Source organism: Diplotaxodon limnothrissa, linkage group LG14, assembly GCF_057381915.1.
Source record: "Diplotaxodon limnothrissa isolate DT_005_m linkage group LG14, D_limnothrissa_male_GT1.1, whole genome shotgun sequence".
In the NCBI taxonomy this organism is placed as follows: Eukaryota; Metazoa; Chordata; class Actinopteri; order Cichliformes; family Cichlidae; genus Diplotaxodon; species Diplotaxodon limnothrissa.
The window spans coordinates 15,058,860-15,077,945 of record NC_140609.1 but is presented as its reverse complement, the minus strand read 5'-3'; positions in this window follow the sequence as shown (position 1 = coordinate 15,077,945).

Genomic DNA, 19,086 nt, shown 5'->3' with positions numbered 1-19,086 from the left:
CAAATGCATATTTAATCAAGAATTAGGTTACCAGGATCCAAGTGAGCATCTGGTGTTTTTCCACTGCCTTCCTGTGTTTAGCTCCGTCCACCTTCTTGACAAAACCCTGGTTCCTCACCTGTCATCCACTCACAATGTTCAGCAAGGCTGTATTTACGATCAGTGCAGTCATCTATTCCAGTTTGTCAGCTGCCGCATGGTGGTAACCAGGCCTCATTGCTTCTTGTTTACATGTTCATGCTCTGTACTTACCTCAGTCTCCTTGTGTCTCCAGTTTCCTCATCAAGTCACCGCTTCACTCCCCTGCAGCTTAATTACCTGGATGCTGGTCTCCTTGTCAAGATTCTCTGCACCTTTCTGCAACCCACTTGGTTGGAACCGCATTCACTCACTCACCTCTCGGACGCTCACTGGGTTGCCCTCCCCAAAGCCTCACAACCTCTGCCTGCAAGTAAGCCCACAGAATCAGTATTCCTCTCTCCTCCACTCATTAAGTCCTCACTCTAAGAACCTAACCAAACTCTCCCTCTGTTCTAGTGCCTCCACGTCAGAGACTCAACACTGCGTATCCTCTTGTTGTCATTTCCAGTTTCTGTTTTCACAGTGAAGCTTGTTAAAATCTTAACGCTGTTCCATTAGGTTTCCACATTTGAGTCCCCTCCCACGTACTGGCCTCCGGGCCCCCTTGACATAGGTGTGTAAAGGAAGAAATGGAAGATATTTGATAGGACCCTTTGAGTAAATGTTTTCTTTCTCTCATTCCAGTATCATCAAAATAAGCCTGCAGACTGAAATGGAAACCCCACCCAACCTCAAACACACAAGTTAATTTCAGCCGTGCCCCTTTAATGTCAGTCTTCTGTTATGAAGCCAGGGATAAGCAGCAAAAAATTAAATAAATAAATAAATGAAAATTAAAAAGAAACAGAAAAAACCCTATTAAATTCATTTCTGTGTGAAAGCTTGGAGCAAAGAGATATAATAATAATATCCAATCACAGTGTCATAGAGAAGGATATTAGTTTATGCCATGCTCTCTGTATCTGTTTCTGTTTTATTTGAATTTGAGCTGTGTGTGTGCGCGCGCAAGCATGTGTGTCCACATGTGTACTGAAATATTCAAAGTGGAGCTGAGGTTCTTTACTCTTGCACTTGGTGATTGTGACGACCCTCTGCACCTTACCTTCCTATCTGTCTGTTTGTTAGGCTGCTGTGTCTTGCAGATCCTGCAGAGGAGGTGAAATCTGTGCAAAATCAGCAGTGGTGCTCAGTGTGGCAGTGCTCCATAAAAGAAAATTTGTCCCTCAAAATTTTTTATTTTTTTTATTTTAAAGGATTTTAGTCGGCGACAGAATAAATAATAGACATGGACATGAATATTGTAAACTCGAGCTCTTTTAACTTATGGGGAAAAATGTTTAAGCAGTCCAGATAATTTAAGCTTAACTCAGGAGGGAGTCCAAGCCTAATAATACCATATTAAACTATGAGGTTAAACTGTACAACCTTGAAATATGAGAATTTCGAAACAGAACAAATGTTTCTTTCATTATCACCACTCTACAAATGGTGATAATCCTCCTATAAACTGGAAAGTAAATAGGAGCCCTCTAATAAAAAGATCATTAACGTAAACTGAACCGGTCCAAAAAAATATCAGTTGAAATTTTTAATACTTGAACCGTAATCAAATTAACAATCGTACCAAAATCACTACCACCAATAATAATACTAATAATATAACACATGATGCCATGATTTAAAGAAACACATGAGAAACAAAGTCATTGACATCTCTTAGTCCAGAAAGAGTTACAAAGTCATTTCTTTGGCTTAGCGACTCCACGTTGAGAGCTATTATCTACCAATGGAAAAACCTTGGAACAGTGGTGAAACTCCCCAGGTGTGACTGGCCCATAATTTCTCCAAGAGTGCATCAACAAAAATCTAAAGAACTGCAGACCTCACTTGCCTTGCAGTTAAGGTTAGGGTTCATGATTCAACAATAAGAAAAGAACAGGCAAAATTGCATCTATGGGAGATTTCAAGACATAACCCAATGATTACCAAAAAGAACACAAAGCCTCATGTCACATTTGCCAGAAATCATCTTGATTATCCCCAGGACTTGGGGGAAAATACTCTGTGGACTGACAAGACAAAAAGTGTACTTTTTGAAAGGTTTGTGTCTTGTTACATCTGGCATAAAACCAAGACAGCATTTCATAAAAAGATCATATCAACAACCACCAAATGTGGTGGTGGTAATACAATGAGATGAGGCCGCTTTGTTCAATTTGTGCTTTTTTCTTCACCTAAAAATATTTTGTTACCTAAACAAAACCAAATAGTAACCACAAATAAAACAAAAATCAAAATGGGAGTGACGTGCATTGGTTTTCTAAGGAAAAGGTAGCATCGATCGTCAAGCATTTTTTCTTTAAACAGGTGTTGTGTATATCAGTGGCATCGTGGTCAGAAGCATGAATGTCAAGAATGTCAATTTTGCCCTTTTAATTATTTGTTTGAACTTGTCTAATTTCAGGGTTTAATGATCGTGCAGGCTTAAAAACCAACAACTCTGATCTCAAGTCTACACAAATACATGTCTGCACATAATAATAACTGTTTCTGGGAAAACCATCACATTTCAATCCCAGCGCCAACATACTTAGGCCTTTCTGATCGTATTTCAGCTACTCGTTACCCATTCAATATAATTTTTTATTGTGCAAGTTGCGCTCTGCAACAGCTGCTTGTGGTTGTGGTAAAAAAAAATTTATAATGCCAGTGAAAACAGCATATTAAGTGGAGATTAGTTTCCATTTTACTGATGTAACTCTAGATCAATTTTTGATATTATATTTCTGACAGAGGGGAGGTAAATTCATTGACTGCAAACACTTGATGATGCTATGTCCATTCCTCTAAAAGAGACTTTTTGGTCTGCTTGCACTCATGCATGACATAGTGATACTTAGTAATGGGTCATAATCTTGGCTAATGCCCACATCCATATTTGGGTCAGGCTTCACTCTTTGGTGTAAGTCAACAAGGTCCTCATGCCTGTCACAAACAGATTACAAGGGATTTAGCCTATTTATGCTACAGTATGCTGGTGGCTAAAAGGTTACAAAACTGTAAATGCAGCATGACTGCGGGGTAGCCTTTGGTCTAGAGTCCTCTGCGCCTGTTTGTGTGTGGGCTTGTGTACGTGAGGGTGAGAAAGAATAAAAAACAGGATGATAGATTGTAGGGCCATTTCAATGGTGTAAAATTTCATTTGAAATCCTACTTTCAATTCAATCTTAATAAAACACTCAAATGCCTTGCGACCCATTTAGTGTCCCAGTGCACTCATACCTACCCCACACTCACTCACTCTGTCTTTCTGACTACCTCATGTGCACACATGTACACACAAAAGGGTCTTATCAGGCTGCTGTGTGTCTGAAATGTTGTTTTTATATTGCAGTCATATTTCATTTTGGCCTACTTTCTTTAAATTGCCTATGGGGTTTTGTATGGGGAGAGGAACCATCACATTTATATATGAGATAGAAGGGGGAAGAAACAGAGGTGAGAGAATGTTTATGTTCTTATTCATTTTCTTTGTCTTCTTTTCTCTTTGAGTATGGTGCATGCTTTTCCACATTGTGTTTTATTTCCTTTACCCTGCTTTCTATTAGATTCTTTTATGTGTTAAAACACATCTCTGTCTCTCTCCCTCTCTCTTTGACTGCAGATCCCCAACCGTGGCATGCAAGTGAGGTTTAATTGCTGTTAGGACTCTCCAGGTGACTGGGGAATGATGCATGGGAACAGAGGAGCAAAAAAAGAATGGGAAGATAGTGTGCAGTTTATTATGCAGTGTATTGTAAGAATCTTTTAAAGTTGAAGGCCAAGTTAAATCTGGAAAACTGTCAGTGAATTAAAAGATTTTTTCTTAAGTTTTCTTTTTTTTTTCCACCCCAAAAATTGGAGCTGGATAGATAAGTAATAATGAGGTAGAAAGTATCTGCTGTCAATTTCAAAATGTGTTTTATAAAAGATGTTTTTTTCACTGCTATTCATAAAATTATTTGAGTAGCACAAAGAGTAATACATTTTTGCTCCCTCCTCAAATATTTATTTTCTTTCCTGCTCTTGCATCACAAATTTCCAAATGTTTCCATTTTGTGTGGTAACAAAGAGAAACTCACTGTCAACATAGCTCATATCCACTGGAGGCTGCAGGTAAAACAGGAAGATTGAATAAGAGATTACAATAAATCTGTAGTTCAACTGAATTTTTATTACGGGTAAGGAAATTTATTAACAGGTCAGCTGGGTGGTTAATTATACTACCAGCATATCCAAGAAATCAATGCTCATTTTACTATTTACTCACTTTATTATTTTGTTGCCTAGCACTAATTGGCAGGTGTTCATATGATGCAACAATGCTGTCTATGGATGGAAGTTCTGTCCCATTAAACACCTCACCTAGGTGCCTCATGGACACCCAGTCCTAGGATACCTCGGTATCCAGCAGACATTCTAATAAGGCCCTCTAACATGGCTTCGTTCATTTTACAGTTATAATGACTCGGCTTCGGCTTCATGACCCTTCAGGCTTGGGTCCTCTGCCAGAGGCCTGAGAGCTTGAGTGTCCTGCACAGTATCTTAGCTGTTCTTAGGACTGCGCTCTTCTGGACAGAGATCTCCGATGTTGTTCCTGAGATCTGCTGAAGCCACTTGCCTAGCTTGGGACCTAGTGCTCTGATTACCACTGGGACCACTGTTGGTATTTCTCAAGCTTCTCGTGTTCCTTCTTCCTGGTGTTGCTGTTATTCAGGACCGCTACATCGATCACTACAGCTGTCTTCTTCTGCTTGTCTACCACCACTATATCCAGTTGGTTAACCACCACCATTTTGTCCGTCTGTGTCTGGAAGTCCCACAGGATCTTAGCTTGGTCATTCTCCACCACCCTGGGGGGCATCTCCCATTTTGACCTCCGGGCCCCCAGGCCATATTCGGTACAGATGTTTCTGTATACTATGTCCGCCACTTGGTTATGGTGTTCGATGTATGCCTTGCCTGCTAGCATTTTGCACCCCAGTGTTATGTGCTGGATTATTTCAGGGGGACAGCCTGCACCTGGGGTCTTGCCTGGTGTGATAGACCCTAGCCTCTGTGGATCTTGTGCTCAGGGTTTGTTCCTGTGCTGCCTGATTATTGCCTCTGTGCTGTCTTTCAGTCCAGCTTTGTCCAGCCACTGGTAGGATTTCTGGATGTCAGCCACTTCGTCTATCTGTCGGTGGTACATAACATGCAGGGGCCTGTCTTTCCATGATCGCTCCTCCTCTTGCTCCTCTTTGTTGAGTTTCTGCTGCCTGAGGTATTCAATAAGTACATGGTCTAACATGTCTTCCTGGCCTTTGCAGCAGGGCCGTGCAGAGAGGTTTAAAGGGGCGGGTGCTCAAAGTTAAAAAGGGGCACATTGAACCAGGTTGAATAGCAACAACACACATTCATCAAGAATCTAATATGGGCAACAATGCAAAGCAAACGTAGCCGATGTTTTACCTGATGGGTACAATGTTACTGTTGAGGGGTTGCTGTGGATAGTGCTGGAGGGCAGGGCTGTGTTGATCTGAGACTGTAGACATTAAAAAGTCCATAGGAGAGATGGTAGCTGATTAAACAAGTATCATGAGATAATAACAATATGCAAAGATTGGTGACAGCGCTTGGAACCATAAGGCAACAAAAAACTGTGAGAAATAATTTAGGCTCTGCCTGTGAATTACTCTTTGCTTCTCTTCTTCCTTCCATCCCATCTTTTCATATATCACTCTCCACTTGCTGTCCATCTGAGAACAAGGCAAAACTTGCTATTGCAATAAACTATAATCTAATTATCCACACCTAACAACTCTTGCACTTAATCTATAATAAAATGATGACAGAAAAATGTTATAGCACTGCCTTTAGTAGCCTCACACAGCTCCTACTGTTTCCTCCTCATGTCCTTACCAGCCATGTCTGGACAATGTTATATCATGAGTAATATTTTTTTTTAAAAATCCATCTAAATAAAACACACATATGCACGCACACACAGTGACATTTTAGACCTTCTTCAGAATACTGTATATACTAAGGGCATCATGGAGCTGATCCAGAATCCTTACATTATTATTTATTACTAGAGCTACAATAATAAAGCAATGAGGAGGGGGAATTAATAAATATGAAATAATGTATTTATGATGATTCCATTTGTTTCACTATCCACTTTGTGCAGGGGCAAAGCTTATTACATTTTTAAACTGTAGAGATACAATAATTTTACTGCTGTAAAATCCAAATTTTGTCTTATTTAAAATATAAATCTAATATAATCTGCTTCTTAATGTATGTTCTTTAAAATACAGTGTGTGTTTTTTAATATATTATAATTATGATAATGCACAATTATGTGGACATGCATATTAGATCGTTTTTTAGTGAAATATAATCCCTCCAGAAAGGCAGGAAAAGCCCGGAAACTTACTTTAAAACTGAATATGTTCTAAATACTTTAAAACTAAATATGTTCCCTAAAACGGTGACAGAGCTACAGACCCATGACAGCCTTACACAGGTAGCCAGCAGCTATGACCAGCACTACTTGTGCAGTTAATAAAAGGACAGGTAATGTTTGTCGCGCTGTTGCACACACAGCACGCTCGTTTGTTTCAGTTCGTCAGTTGCAACAAGACAGCTTACCAACATGTACGTAATAAGCTAATACTCCTGGGTGCTATACACTACAGTGTACGCTGTACACGTACTTACTGGTTTTGTCACATCAGTCTGTGTCTCTGAGTTAACTTGTGTTTCTCCTACAGCTCCGGACTACAAAAAATGCACGTGGTCTTTGTGAGCTCGTTCCCAGCTCGCAACCAGCGCGTTCTGCCATCAAGGGCGATCATTGGTTAAATGTGATCATGTGACTGATGCAAGCCAGATCCTTTTATTTAGCAAAACTGTGATTAATAGTTAAATATTATTGTTGAGGGGCACAGACAGGACTGCGCACGCACACACACATAAAAAAAAAACAATAATTTAAAAAAAAAAAGTTGCCTCAACAAAAGGGCACTTTGGGCACCCATCAGGAAAGGGGCGGGTGCTCAAGCACCTCTAGCCCCCCCTCTGCACGTGCCTGCTTTGCAGTAGCATTTTTGTTGTACCTCATCAATCTCTAGCCATGAGAGCAGTTCCTTCTTCCGAATGTTAGAACACTGAGCTACTAGTTGTTTCGCCATCAATCTGGATGCTGGGTATCGAAGAGTCCATCTGTCCCACATCCTATTTACAGTATGTAACCCCTTCTGCTGGGGTTACTTGAGTAGTAGCATTCCAATAGTGCCCTGTTCTCATCTCTTGCCCACCTGTGCCTTCTTGTGCCAGTAGCCCACTTCTCACACTTCTCATTAGTGCGTTCTGGTTTCTCAACACCTGACGTGGACCTTGCTAATACATGTGACATCCGAGCTTGTATGGCTTGTATGGTTTTCTAGTTTTCTGCCTCTTGCTCATATCCGAGGTAGGCTTGGTTAGCATGGAGAGTCTAGCCTAAGGACCCTTACTGGATACAGACACCCTGGTCAGGAGTCGATATAAATATATATATATATATATATATATATATATATATATATATATATATATATATATATATATATATATATATATATATAAAAGAAGCAAAGCAAAGCATTTAAGAGCAAAGAGATGAACCCAAAAATCTCATTAATATCAAACCTGAATGTTTTTGGAAGTAGTTTTTAGTTTGTTTTTAGTTTTAGCTATTTTAGGGGGATATCTGTGTGTGCAGGTGACTATTACTGTGCATAATTATTAGGCAACTTAACAAAAAAATATATATACCCATTTCAATTATTTATTTTCACCAGTGAAACCAATATAACATCTCCACATTCACAAATATACATTTCTGACATTCAAAAACAAAACAAAAACAAATCAGCGACCAATATAGCCACCTTTCTTTGCAAGGACACTCAAAAGCCTGCCATCCATGGATTCTGTCAGTGTTTTGATCTGTTCACCATCAACATTGCGTGCAGCAGCAACCACAGCCTCCCAGACACTGTTCAGAGAGGTGTACTGTTTTCCCTCCTTGTAAATCTCACATTTGATGATGGACCACAGGTTCTCAATGGGGTTCAGATCAGGTGAACAAGGTGGCCATGTCATTAGTTTTTCTTCTTTTATACCCTTTCTTGCCAGCCACACTGTGGAGTACTTGGACGCGTGTGATGGAGCATTGTCCTGCATGAAAATCATGTTTTCCTTGAAGGATGCAGACTTCTTCCTGTACCACTGCTTGAAGAAGGTGTCTTCCAGAAACTGGCAGTAGGACTGGGAGTTGAGCTTGACTCCATCCTCAACCCGAAAAGGCCCCACAAGCTCATCTTTGATGATACCAGCCCAAACCAGTACTCTCTGCCCTTTACCAATCAAGCCACGGGCCCATCCATCTGGCCCATCAAGACTCACTCTCATTTCATCAGTCCACAAAACCTTAGAAATAATCAGTCTTGAGATATTTCTTGGCCCAGTCTTGACGTTTCAGCTTGTGTGTCTTGTTCAGTGGTGGTCGTCTTTCAGCCTTTCTTACCTTGGCCATGTCTCTGAGTATTGCACACCTTGTGCTCTTGGGCACTCCAGTGATGTTGCAGCTCTGAAATATGGCCAAACTGGTGGCAAGTGGCATCTTGGCAGCTGCACGCTTGACTTTTCTCTGTTCATGGGCAGTTATTTTGCGCCTTGGTTTTTCCACACGCTTCTTGCGACCCTGTTGACTATTTTGAACTAGAAAAATTTGCATTTCCTGCGAAAATGCTGTGTGGATGCCTTAACGCTGAAGATGTCTGCTGAAAAAAGCTGTAAAAGTTGAAAAAACAAAACAAAAAAATGTTGCCCTGAGCTGGATTCAAACCTGGCCCTTCTGGTACTCAAGGCTGGTACTCATCTCACTGCGCCACACTCTTTCTCACAAAGAAGAGGTGGAGAAACTGACAATTGTGCTGAAATGAGCAGAAGAGGCTGAGTATTGTGCTGATAAGAGTTGAAAAGGCTGAAGACTTTGCAGAAAAGAGTTGAATGAGCAGAATTTCTGCTGAAAAGAGTTGAATGAGCAGAATTCTGCCTAAAAGAGGTTAATCAGAAGAATTTCTGCTGAAAAGAGTTCAATCAGAAGAATTTCTGCTGAAAAGAGTTCAATCAGCAGAATTTCTTCTGAAAAGACTTCAATGAGAAGAATTCTGCTGAAAAGAGGGTTTTGCTGAAAACAGCTGAAAAAGCTGGTATTTGTGCTGAAAAGTGGTGAAAAAACTGAAAAATGTGATGAAAAGGGGTGAAAAAGCTTAAATTTGTGTTGAAAAGAGTTAAAAAAGGTTAAGTGTTAACTGAAAGAAATGTTGCCATAAGCGGGATTTGAACCCGGGCCTCCCAGTCTGAGAACGGACGCTCATCTCACTGAGCTAAAACACAGGTCAAGCCGGCAAGGAATATCAGTGAGGCCAATGATAATATGGCAGAAATGAGCAAAAAATATTGCAAAAAAAATTTAATATCTCAAAAAGTATAGAAGTTATGAGCACCAAAAGTCATAGCACCCATTAGCAGAAAGAGCAGAATGTTTTAAGATTTGAACTGAGAAAATCGTCTGAAAACTGAGGGAGTAGTTAACGTCCAAAAAACGTACGGAAGCAACTAGCAGAATAATAAAGAACTAGAAAAATTTGCATTTCCTGCGAAAATGCAGTGTGGATGCTTTAAAGCTGAAGCTGTCTGCAAAAACTAGCTGAAAAAGCTGAAAAGTTGCAGAAATTGTAAAAACTTTGCAGAAATGCTATATTTAGAAAGAAAAATATAATATAGTAGAAATAGTATGATTTAGCAGAAATACTACAATATAGCATAACAACAATGATTTAGAACAAATACTATGATTGAGCAGAATAGTAATAACTTAAGTGAAAATACTGGAAAAGTAAGATGACAAGCTGAAAAAAAAACGGAAGATGGTTAAGTTCCCTCAAAACTAATTGTTGTTCACCTGTGAAAAAAAATGAAGAAATAAAAATAAATTTAAAAAACAAGAAGGAACAGCCAATAGATACACACAAAATCAAATATGTATACACAAATGCACAGAGAGAGAGACACACGGAGGGTCTATGCCAGTCAACCAGTCTGAATATATTATATTTTTTTCCAACAATGAGATGCTGCCCTAAACAGGGTCTCTCTCTCTCTCTCTCTCTCATGCACACACACACACACACACACACACATACAAGCTTAAGTCCCGTTTGGGGTCGCATATCTTAACTCCCCCCCTTTGGGGACACCACTTTCTGTATGGTTTAGAAGCAAGCTGGCAACTCAGTTTTACTCCCCCAAGACCACAGAAATAAAAAATCACTTGAGATTTTCATTTTAAGCAACTTTTGTCCAGACAGTATTTTTACCTTCCCATTGGGGACTGGGAATGTTTTTAATGTCCCCTTTGGGGTCTTCAGCGATACACAGATAAAAAAAACTATATTATGCCACTTTTGGGGACCTTACTTCCATTTGGGGTCTTCGGCGACACACACACATACACAAACTATTTTATGCCACTTTTGGGGACCTTACTTCCATTCGGGGTCTTCAGCAATACACACATACACAAGTTATTTTATGTCAGTTTTGGGGACCATACTTCCCTTTTGGGTCTTCAGCAATACACACATACACAAGTTATTTTATGTCAGTTTTGGGGATATTAATTCCCTTAAAGGCAATTCCTTCAAAGTACAATGTAATGTTAACTACCCAATCTAACAATAATCTAAACAATAATTAAGGTCTCTATTTATCTTGAAGAAATCAAAACTATGTCCAATGTCTCGGCCACAGAACAATTTAAATTTTTGACTGCATTTTTTACTACTGTGTTGTTTTGGGAGTTTATATGCACATCATTAATGCAGAGAAACTTGGATAAAAAAAATCATCTGTACTATTGAGTGTTTGTTACCAGCAAATTGTAAGGCAAGAACTTTGCTTCCAAATATGTTCACTGGGAAGAAGTCCCTGGTCCCCTGTCTTCATCTTGATCCGTTTTCTTATTCTATTGTGTTTTTGTTGGCTCCATACCTGACAGAAGAGACTCAATCTCATTGCTTGAGGAATCTGGATTTTGCAGATCAATTTTTTTTTTACATTTCAGGCATTTCTCATGATGCTGCTTCAGCTTGGTTAGTCTTGAGTAGATAAACATAAGTTAAATAGGCAAACATTAGACAGTTAAACTAGTTTTTATATTCTATTTAAACTAAAAGAAATTTCTAATTTCACCTATGAATTGTTAACACAGATAATTTGAACACAATTACCAAGAGTTCATTTGATTTTCAGAAACTATCCAAACCTATCATAAAAGATTTAATTTAATTATTAATAAACACACTACTTTAACCTACATTAGAAGCAATCAAAATATCCTTTACATCAGGGCAACAATGAGTACAGTATTAAAGATCTGTGAGTGATAAGACAAGCTGTACGATTTTAGAATGGATATCTTAATTTTAGTTTTCACTGACGTTACGAGTAGATTTAACATGAATAACAAATAGACAAGAGACAATTAAAAACTGCCAAAGAAGATGACTCTTATGACTTCCGGGGACATTTCTAACAAAAATGCACTGCATTAACCTGAATGAGGACAATCAAAAGGATATACATAAATGAAATTGAATTGATATAGTACCAGAGTACAGTGATCATTAACTGATCGTCATTAACGATCAGTGACCATTAACGGTTTTGTCACTGATCTCAAGGGTAGATTAATACTAAATACAGAAATATACCTCCATTTAAAAATTGCAAAAACATATGCAACAATAGTTATTGGTATACCTGACTCTTATGACTTTTGGGGACGTTTCTAACACAAAAACACTCCGCTTTAACGTAAATGGGGACATTCAATGGGAAACTTTCCTTAGGGAACTGGTTAATACAATAAACTCTGATTATTAAACATCTGCATATGTTAAGGTATGTGTAACTACTTTTCGGATGGATTTCTTTATCTTAGTCCTCATTCTGATTGGTATTTGTTCCGTATTTTTAAATCTTAGACATAGTGAAGGTTTTTTTTTTTTAACATAACCCTTGAGTGTGGGGATCATTGATAAATTATTTACAGACTTCATGGATAGATTTATACTGAAAAAGAACATGATAATATTTTTAGAAAAAAATTATGAAAAATATCCAACTATAGTCATTAGTATGCCATATACTTATGACTTTTGGGGACGTTGTTAACACAAATACACTCCGCTTTAACCTAAATGGGGACATTCAATGGGAAACTTTCCTTAGGGAACTGGTAAACACAATGAACTCTGATTATTAAATATTTGCTCATGTTAAAGCATGGGTCCCCAATCCCAGTCCACGAGGGCCGGTGTCCCTGCAGGTTTTAGATCTCACCCTGGGTCAACACACCTGAATCACAATTCAAGACATGTTGAGATGGTAATTTATCCATTTAAATCAGCTGTGATGGATCAAGGACACATCTAAAACCTGCAGGGACACCGGCCCTCGTGGACTGGGATTGGGGACCCCTGTGTTAAAGTATGTGTAATGATCTGAAGGATGGATTGCTTTATCTTAGTCCTCATTCTGATTGGTATTTGTTCCATATTTTCAAATCTTAGACATAATGAAGGATTTTACAACATAACCCTTGCTTGAGTGTGGGAATCATTGATAAATTGTTCTCCGACTTCATGCATAGATTTATACAGAAAATAGGGACATGATACCATTAAAAAAAAAAAAAAAATGCAAAGCATATCCAACTATAGTCATTAGTATGCCATATGCTTATGACTTTTGGGGACGTTTCTAACACAAATACACTCCGCTTTAACCTAAATGGGGACATTCAATGGGAAACTTTCGTTAGGGAACTGGTTAATACAATGAACTCTGATTATTAAACATCTGCATATATTAAGATATGTGTAATGATTTGGGGGATGGATTGCTTTATCTTAGTCCTCATTCTGATTGGTATTTGTTCCATATTTTCAAATCTTAGACATAATGAAGGATTTTACAACAATAACCCTTACTTGAGTGAGGAGATCACTGATAAATTGTTTGTTGACTTTATAGGTAGATTTATACAGAAAAAAGGAACATGATTACATCTTTTAAAAAAATCCCAAAGCATATCCAACTATAGTCATTAGAATGCCATATACTTATGACTTTTGGGGACGTTTCTAACACAAATACACTCCTCTTTAACCTAAATGGGGACATTCAATGGGAAACTTTGATTAGGGAACTGGATAATACAATGAACTCGGATTATTAAACATCTGCATATATTAAGATATGTGTAATGATTTGGGGGATGGATTGCTTTATCTTAGTCCTCATTCTGATTGGTAACTGTTCCATATTTTCATATCTTTGACATAATGAAGGATTTTACAACATAACTCTTGAGTGTGGTGATCCCTGATAAATTGTTGTCGAACTTCATGTATTGAGTTATACTGAAAAAGGGACATGACACTATTTGTAAAAAACAATACAAAAACATATCTGACTATAGTCATAGGTATGCCGTACAGTATATTTATGACTTTTGGGGATATTTCTAACAAATACACTCCTCTTTAACCTAAATGGGTACATTCAGTGGGAAACTTTCCTTAGGGAACTGGTTAATACAATGCACTCTGATCATTAAACACATGCATATGTTAAGGTATGTGTAACTACTTTTCGGATTGATTTCTTTATCTTAGTCCTCATTCTGATTGGTATTTGTTCTGTATTTTTAAATCTTAGACATAATGAAGGGGTTTTTTTTTTTAACATAACCCTTGCTTGAGTGTGGGGATCATTGATAAATTGTTTACAGACTTCATGGATAGATTTATACTGAAAAAAGGGACATGATACTATTTTTAGAAAAAAAATCCCGCAACATATCCAACTATAGTCATTAGTATGCCATATGCTTATGACTTTTGGGGACGTTTCTAACACAAATACACTCCGCTTTAACCTAAATGGGGACATTCAATGGGAAACTTTCGTTAGGGAACTGGTTAATACAATGAACTCTGATTATTAAACATCTGCATATATTAAGATATGTGTAATGATTTGGGGCATGGATTGCTTTATCTTAGTCCTCATTCTGATTGGTATTTGTTCCATATTTTCAAATCTTAGACATAATGAAGGATTTTACAACAATAACCCTTACTTGAGTGAGGAGATCACTGATAAATTGTTTGTTGACTTTATAGGTAGATTTATACAGAAAACAGGAACATGATAACATCTTTTAAAAAATCCCAAAGCATATCCAACTATAGTCATCAGAATGCCATATACTTATGACTTTTGGGGATGTTTCTAACAAAAATACACTCCGCTTTAACCTAAATGGGGACATTCAATGAGAAACTTTCCTTAGGGAACTGGTAAATACAACGAACTCATTACACATAAATCACCATATGCATATGTTATATGCATATGTTGAGGTATGTGTAATGATTTGGGGGATGGATTACTTTATCTTAATCCTCCTTCTGATTGGTATTTGTTCCATATTTTCATATCTTTGACATAATGACGGATTTTACAACATAACTCTTGAGTGTGGTGATCACTGATAAATTGTTCTCGAACTTCATGTATAGAGTTATACTGAAAAAGGGACATGACACTATTTTTAAAAAACAATACAAAAACATATCCGACTATAGTCATAGGTATGCCATATACTTATGACTTTTGGGGATGTTTCTAACACAAATACACTCCGCTTTAACCTAAATGGGGACATTCAATGGGAAACTTTCGTTAGGGAACTGGTTAATACAATGAACTCTGATTATTAAACACACGCATATGTTAATGTGTGTGTAACTACTTTTAGGATTGATTTCTTAATCTTAGTCCTCATTCTGATTGGTATTTGTTCTGTATTTTTAAATCTTAGACATATTGAAGTTTTTTTTTTTTAACATAACCCTTGCTTGAGTGTGGGGATCATTGATAAATTGTTTACAGACTTCATGGATAGATTTATACTGAAAAAGGGACATGATACTATTTTTAGAAAAAAAATCCCGCAACATATCCAACTATAGTCATTAGTATGCCATATGCTTATGACTTTTGGGGACGTTTCTAACACAAATACACTCCGCTTTAACCTAAATGGGGACATTCAATGGGAAACTTTCGTTAGGGAACTGGTTAATACAATGAACTCTGATTATTAAACATCTGCATATATTAAGATATGTGTAATGATTTGGGGGATGGATTGCTTTATCTTAGTCCTCATTCTGATTGGTATTTGTTCCATATTTTCAAATCTTAGACATAATGAAGGATTTTACAACAATAACCCTTACTTGAGTGAGGTGATCACTGATAAATTGTTTGTTGACTTTATAGGTAGATTTATACAGAAAAAGGGAACATGATAACATCTTTTAAAAAATCCCAAAGCATATCCAACTATAGTCATTAGAATGCCATATACTTATGACTTTTGGGGACGTTTCTAACACAAATACACTCCGCTTTAGCCTAAATGGGGACATTCAATGAGAAACTTTCCTTAGGGAACTGGTAAATACAACGAACTCATTACACATACCTCAACATATGCATATGTTTCATACCTCAACATATGCATATGTTGAGGTATGTGTAATGATTTGGGGGATGGATTACTTTATCTTAATCCTCCTTCTGATTGGTATTTGTTCCATATTTTCATATCTTTGACATAATGAAGGATTTTACAACATAACTCTTGAGTGTGGTGATCACTGATAAATTGTTCTCGAACTTCATGTATGGAGTTATACTGAAAAAGGGACATGACACTATTTTTAAAAAACAATACAAAAACATATCCGACTATAGTCATAGGTATGCCATATACTTATGACTTTTGGGGATGTTTCTAACACAAATACACTCCTCTTTAACCTAAATGGGGACATTCAATGGGAAACTTTCCTTAGGGAACTGGTAAATACAATGAACTCTGATTATTAAACACACGCATATGTTAAGGTGTGTGTAACTACTTTTCGGATTGATTTCTTAATCTTAGTCCTCATTCTGATTGGTATTTGTTCTGTATTTTTAAATCTTAGACATAATGAAGGGTTGTTTTTTTTTTACATAACCCTTGCTTGACTGTGGGGATCATTGATAAATTGTTTACAGACTTCATGAATAGATTTATACTGAAAAGGGGACATGACACTATTTTTAAAAAACAATACAAAAACATATCCGACTATAGTCATAGGTATGCCATATACTTATGACTTTTGGGGATGTTTCTAACACAAATACACTCCTCTTTAACCTAAATGGGGACATTCAATGGGAAACTTTCCTTAGGGAACTGGTTAATACAATGAACTCGGATTATTAAACATCTGCATATATTAAGATATGTGTAATGATTTGGGGGATGGATTGCTTTATCTTAGTCCTCAGTCTGATTGGTAACTGTTCCATATTTTCATATCTTTGACATAATGAAGGATTTTACAACATAACTCTTGAGTGTGGTGATCACTGATAAATTGTTCTCGAACTTCATGTATTGAGTTATACTGAAAAAGGGACATGACACTATTTGTAAAAAACAATACAAAAACATATCTGACTATAGTCATAGGTATGCCGTACAGTATATTTATGACTTTTGGGGATATTTCTAACAAATACACTCCTCTTTAACCTAAATGGGTACATTCAGTGGGAAACTTTCCTTAGGGAACTGGTAAATACAATGAACTCTGATCATTAAACACATGCATATGTTAAGGTATGTGTAACTACTTTTCGGATGGATTTCTTTATCTTAGTCCTCATTCTGATTGGTATTTGTTCTGTATTTTTAAATCTTAGACATAATGAAGGGGGTTTTTTTTTTAACATAACCCTTGCTTGAGTGTGGGGATCATTGATAAATTGTTTACAGACTTCATGGATAGATTTATACTGAAAAAAGGGACATGATACTATTTTTAGAAAAAAAATCCCGCAACATATCCAACTATAGTCATTAGTATGCCATATGCTTATGACTTTTGGGGACGTTTCTAACACAAATACACTCCGCTTTAACCTAAATGGGGACATTCAATGGGAAACTTTCGTTAGGGAACTGGTTAATACAATGAACTCTGATTATTAAACATCTGCATATATTAAGATATGTGTAATGATTTGGGGGATGGATTGCTTTATCTTAGTCCTCATTCTGATTGGTAACTGTTCCATATTGTCATATCTTTGACATAATGAAGGATTTTACAACATAACTCTTGAGTGTGGTGATCACTGATAAATTGTTCTCGAACTTCATGTATTGAGTTATACTGAAAAAGGGACATGACAGTAATGCTGCACTAATGAATTAGACTAACTATTCACTTTAGCTAAAGTTATTAAGTTAGCTAAAGAGTTGGGATGCTGTGTAAGACATAAATAAAGCTAAAATACAAAGGTTTGGACACCGTTTTGCATGTTTCCCTACTGTAGGGGTCTCTGCAAGCATACAGAGGGGGTACTCTGAGAGGGTCCAAGATGACAACTTTGGAATTCTACTAGAAACAGTCGATCATATTTGTTGTCAAAGCTGAATTCAGGGCAAACTACGCTAAATTAGCGTTTTTAGCTAACAGCTACAATAAGCATAAAAGTTACCGTACGGCTATCATTTGTTAACATGACGCTTGTTCTTATACATGTAGTACATTTATTACCAACCTGAGAGTTCATCCGCTGGTCATTCGACATGACGAATGACTTCTGAAGTCTTAATTCAGCTCAAGACGCTGTAGATTCCCGTCGGTAACACTTTCGGTCCGCTAGTAAAACGTAGTTCTATTAATCTCGCTTGAACCGGAACCGGATGTAAGTTTCAAAAAACTGAATTTTGGAACTGAAATTGAATTGTAGAACTGAAACTGAATGGTGAGAAGTGAAACTGAAATTATTCGAGAGCTGAATTTTTAAAGGATAAAATGCAGTTTCAAAGCAAATCAATTCATTTTCAAAATATAAAATTCAATTTAGTGATGATCATTTTCAAACCAAAAATTCAATTTCAAATTAGACTAATTCAAATTCGGTTTTCAAAAGCATTTATTCAAGTTACAATTCAGATTCAATCTGAGCAATTCAAATTCAAAATGAACTTATTCAAATTCAGTTTCTGATGGCACAGATTTCTGCCCATAGGTAATAGGTGAGAAAATAATTCTTGAATTGTGAGCGTTAGGAGTGTCTGAAGATATACTGGGACAAGCCTTGTATCTTAACTTTGCTTTGTTAAGGAGATATGACGATTTGAATATGCCTCTCATTACAGAAAACAAGCTCTCCATTGACTTTCTATGGAGAGTTTTGCGACTTTGTGTTGGTCTGAGGAGATTTGCCAAAATTCTATAAATCCCACAACAATGATAGTGAAATTTTCGGAAAGCCAGCAAAAATACCTACGTTTTGATGTATAATTTGTGGAAGTTGAGTGAAAATTGAGCAAGTAGCAAGAAGTTGTTCGGACATGAAGAGAAGACTGCAAAACCTTCAGTGGCACACTGGAAGCCAAGTGCATAGCAACCATAACAACGCATGTATTTTGTGAAAAATCACAATTTTGCAACTGAAAACTTTAAGAGGCATAAAAGTAAAATGGTAAAAGATTTGAAAAAGCTGATTTTTACCTGAATAGCCCAATAATTTGAGAACATTTTAAAGTTTGAATGCTTGTTCTAAGTGAAAATATGAGGAAGTAGTTAAGTTTCAGAAACAAGCAAATTTTAGCAGAATTGCAGAAGTTTCCCATTCATTTCAATGGGACAAATTAAGCTTAATATTTTAAAAAGTATAATAGTGAAAAATACCAAAAGATATAGCACACATTAGCAGAAA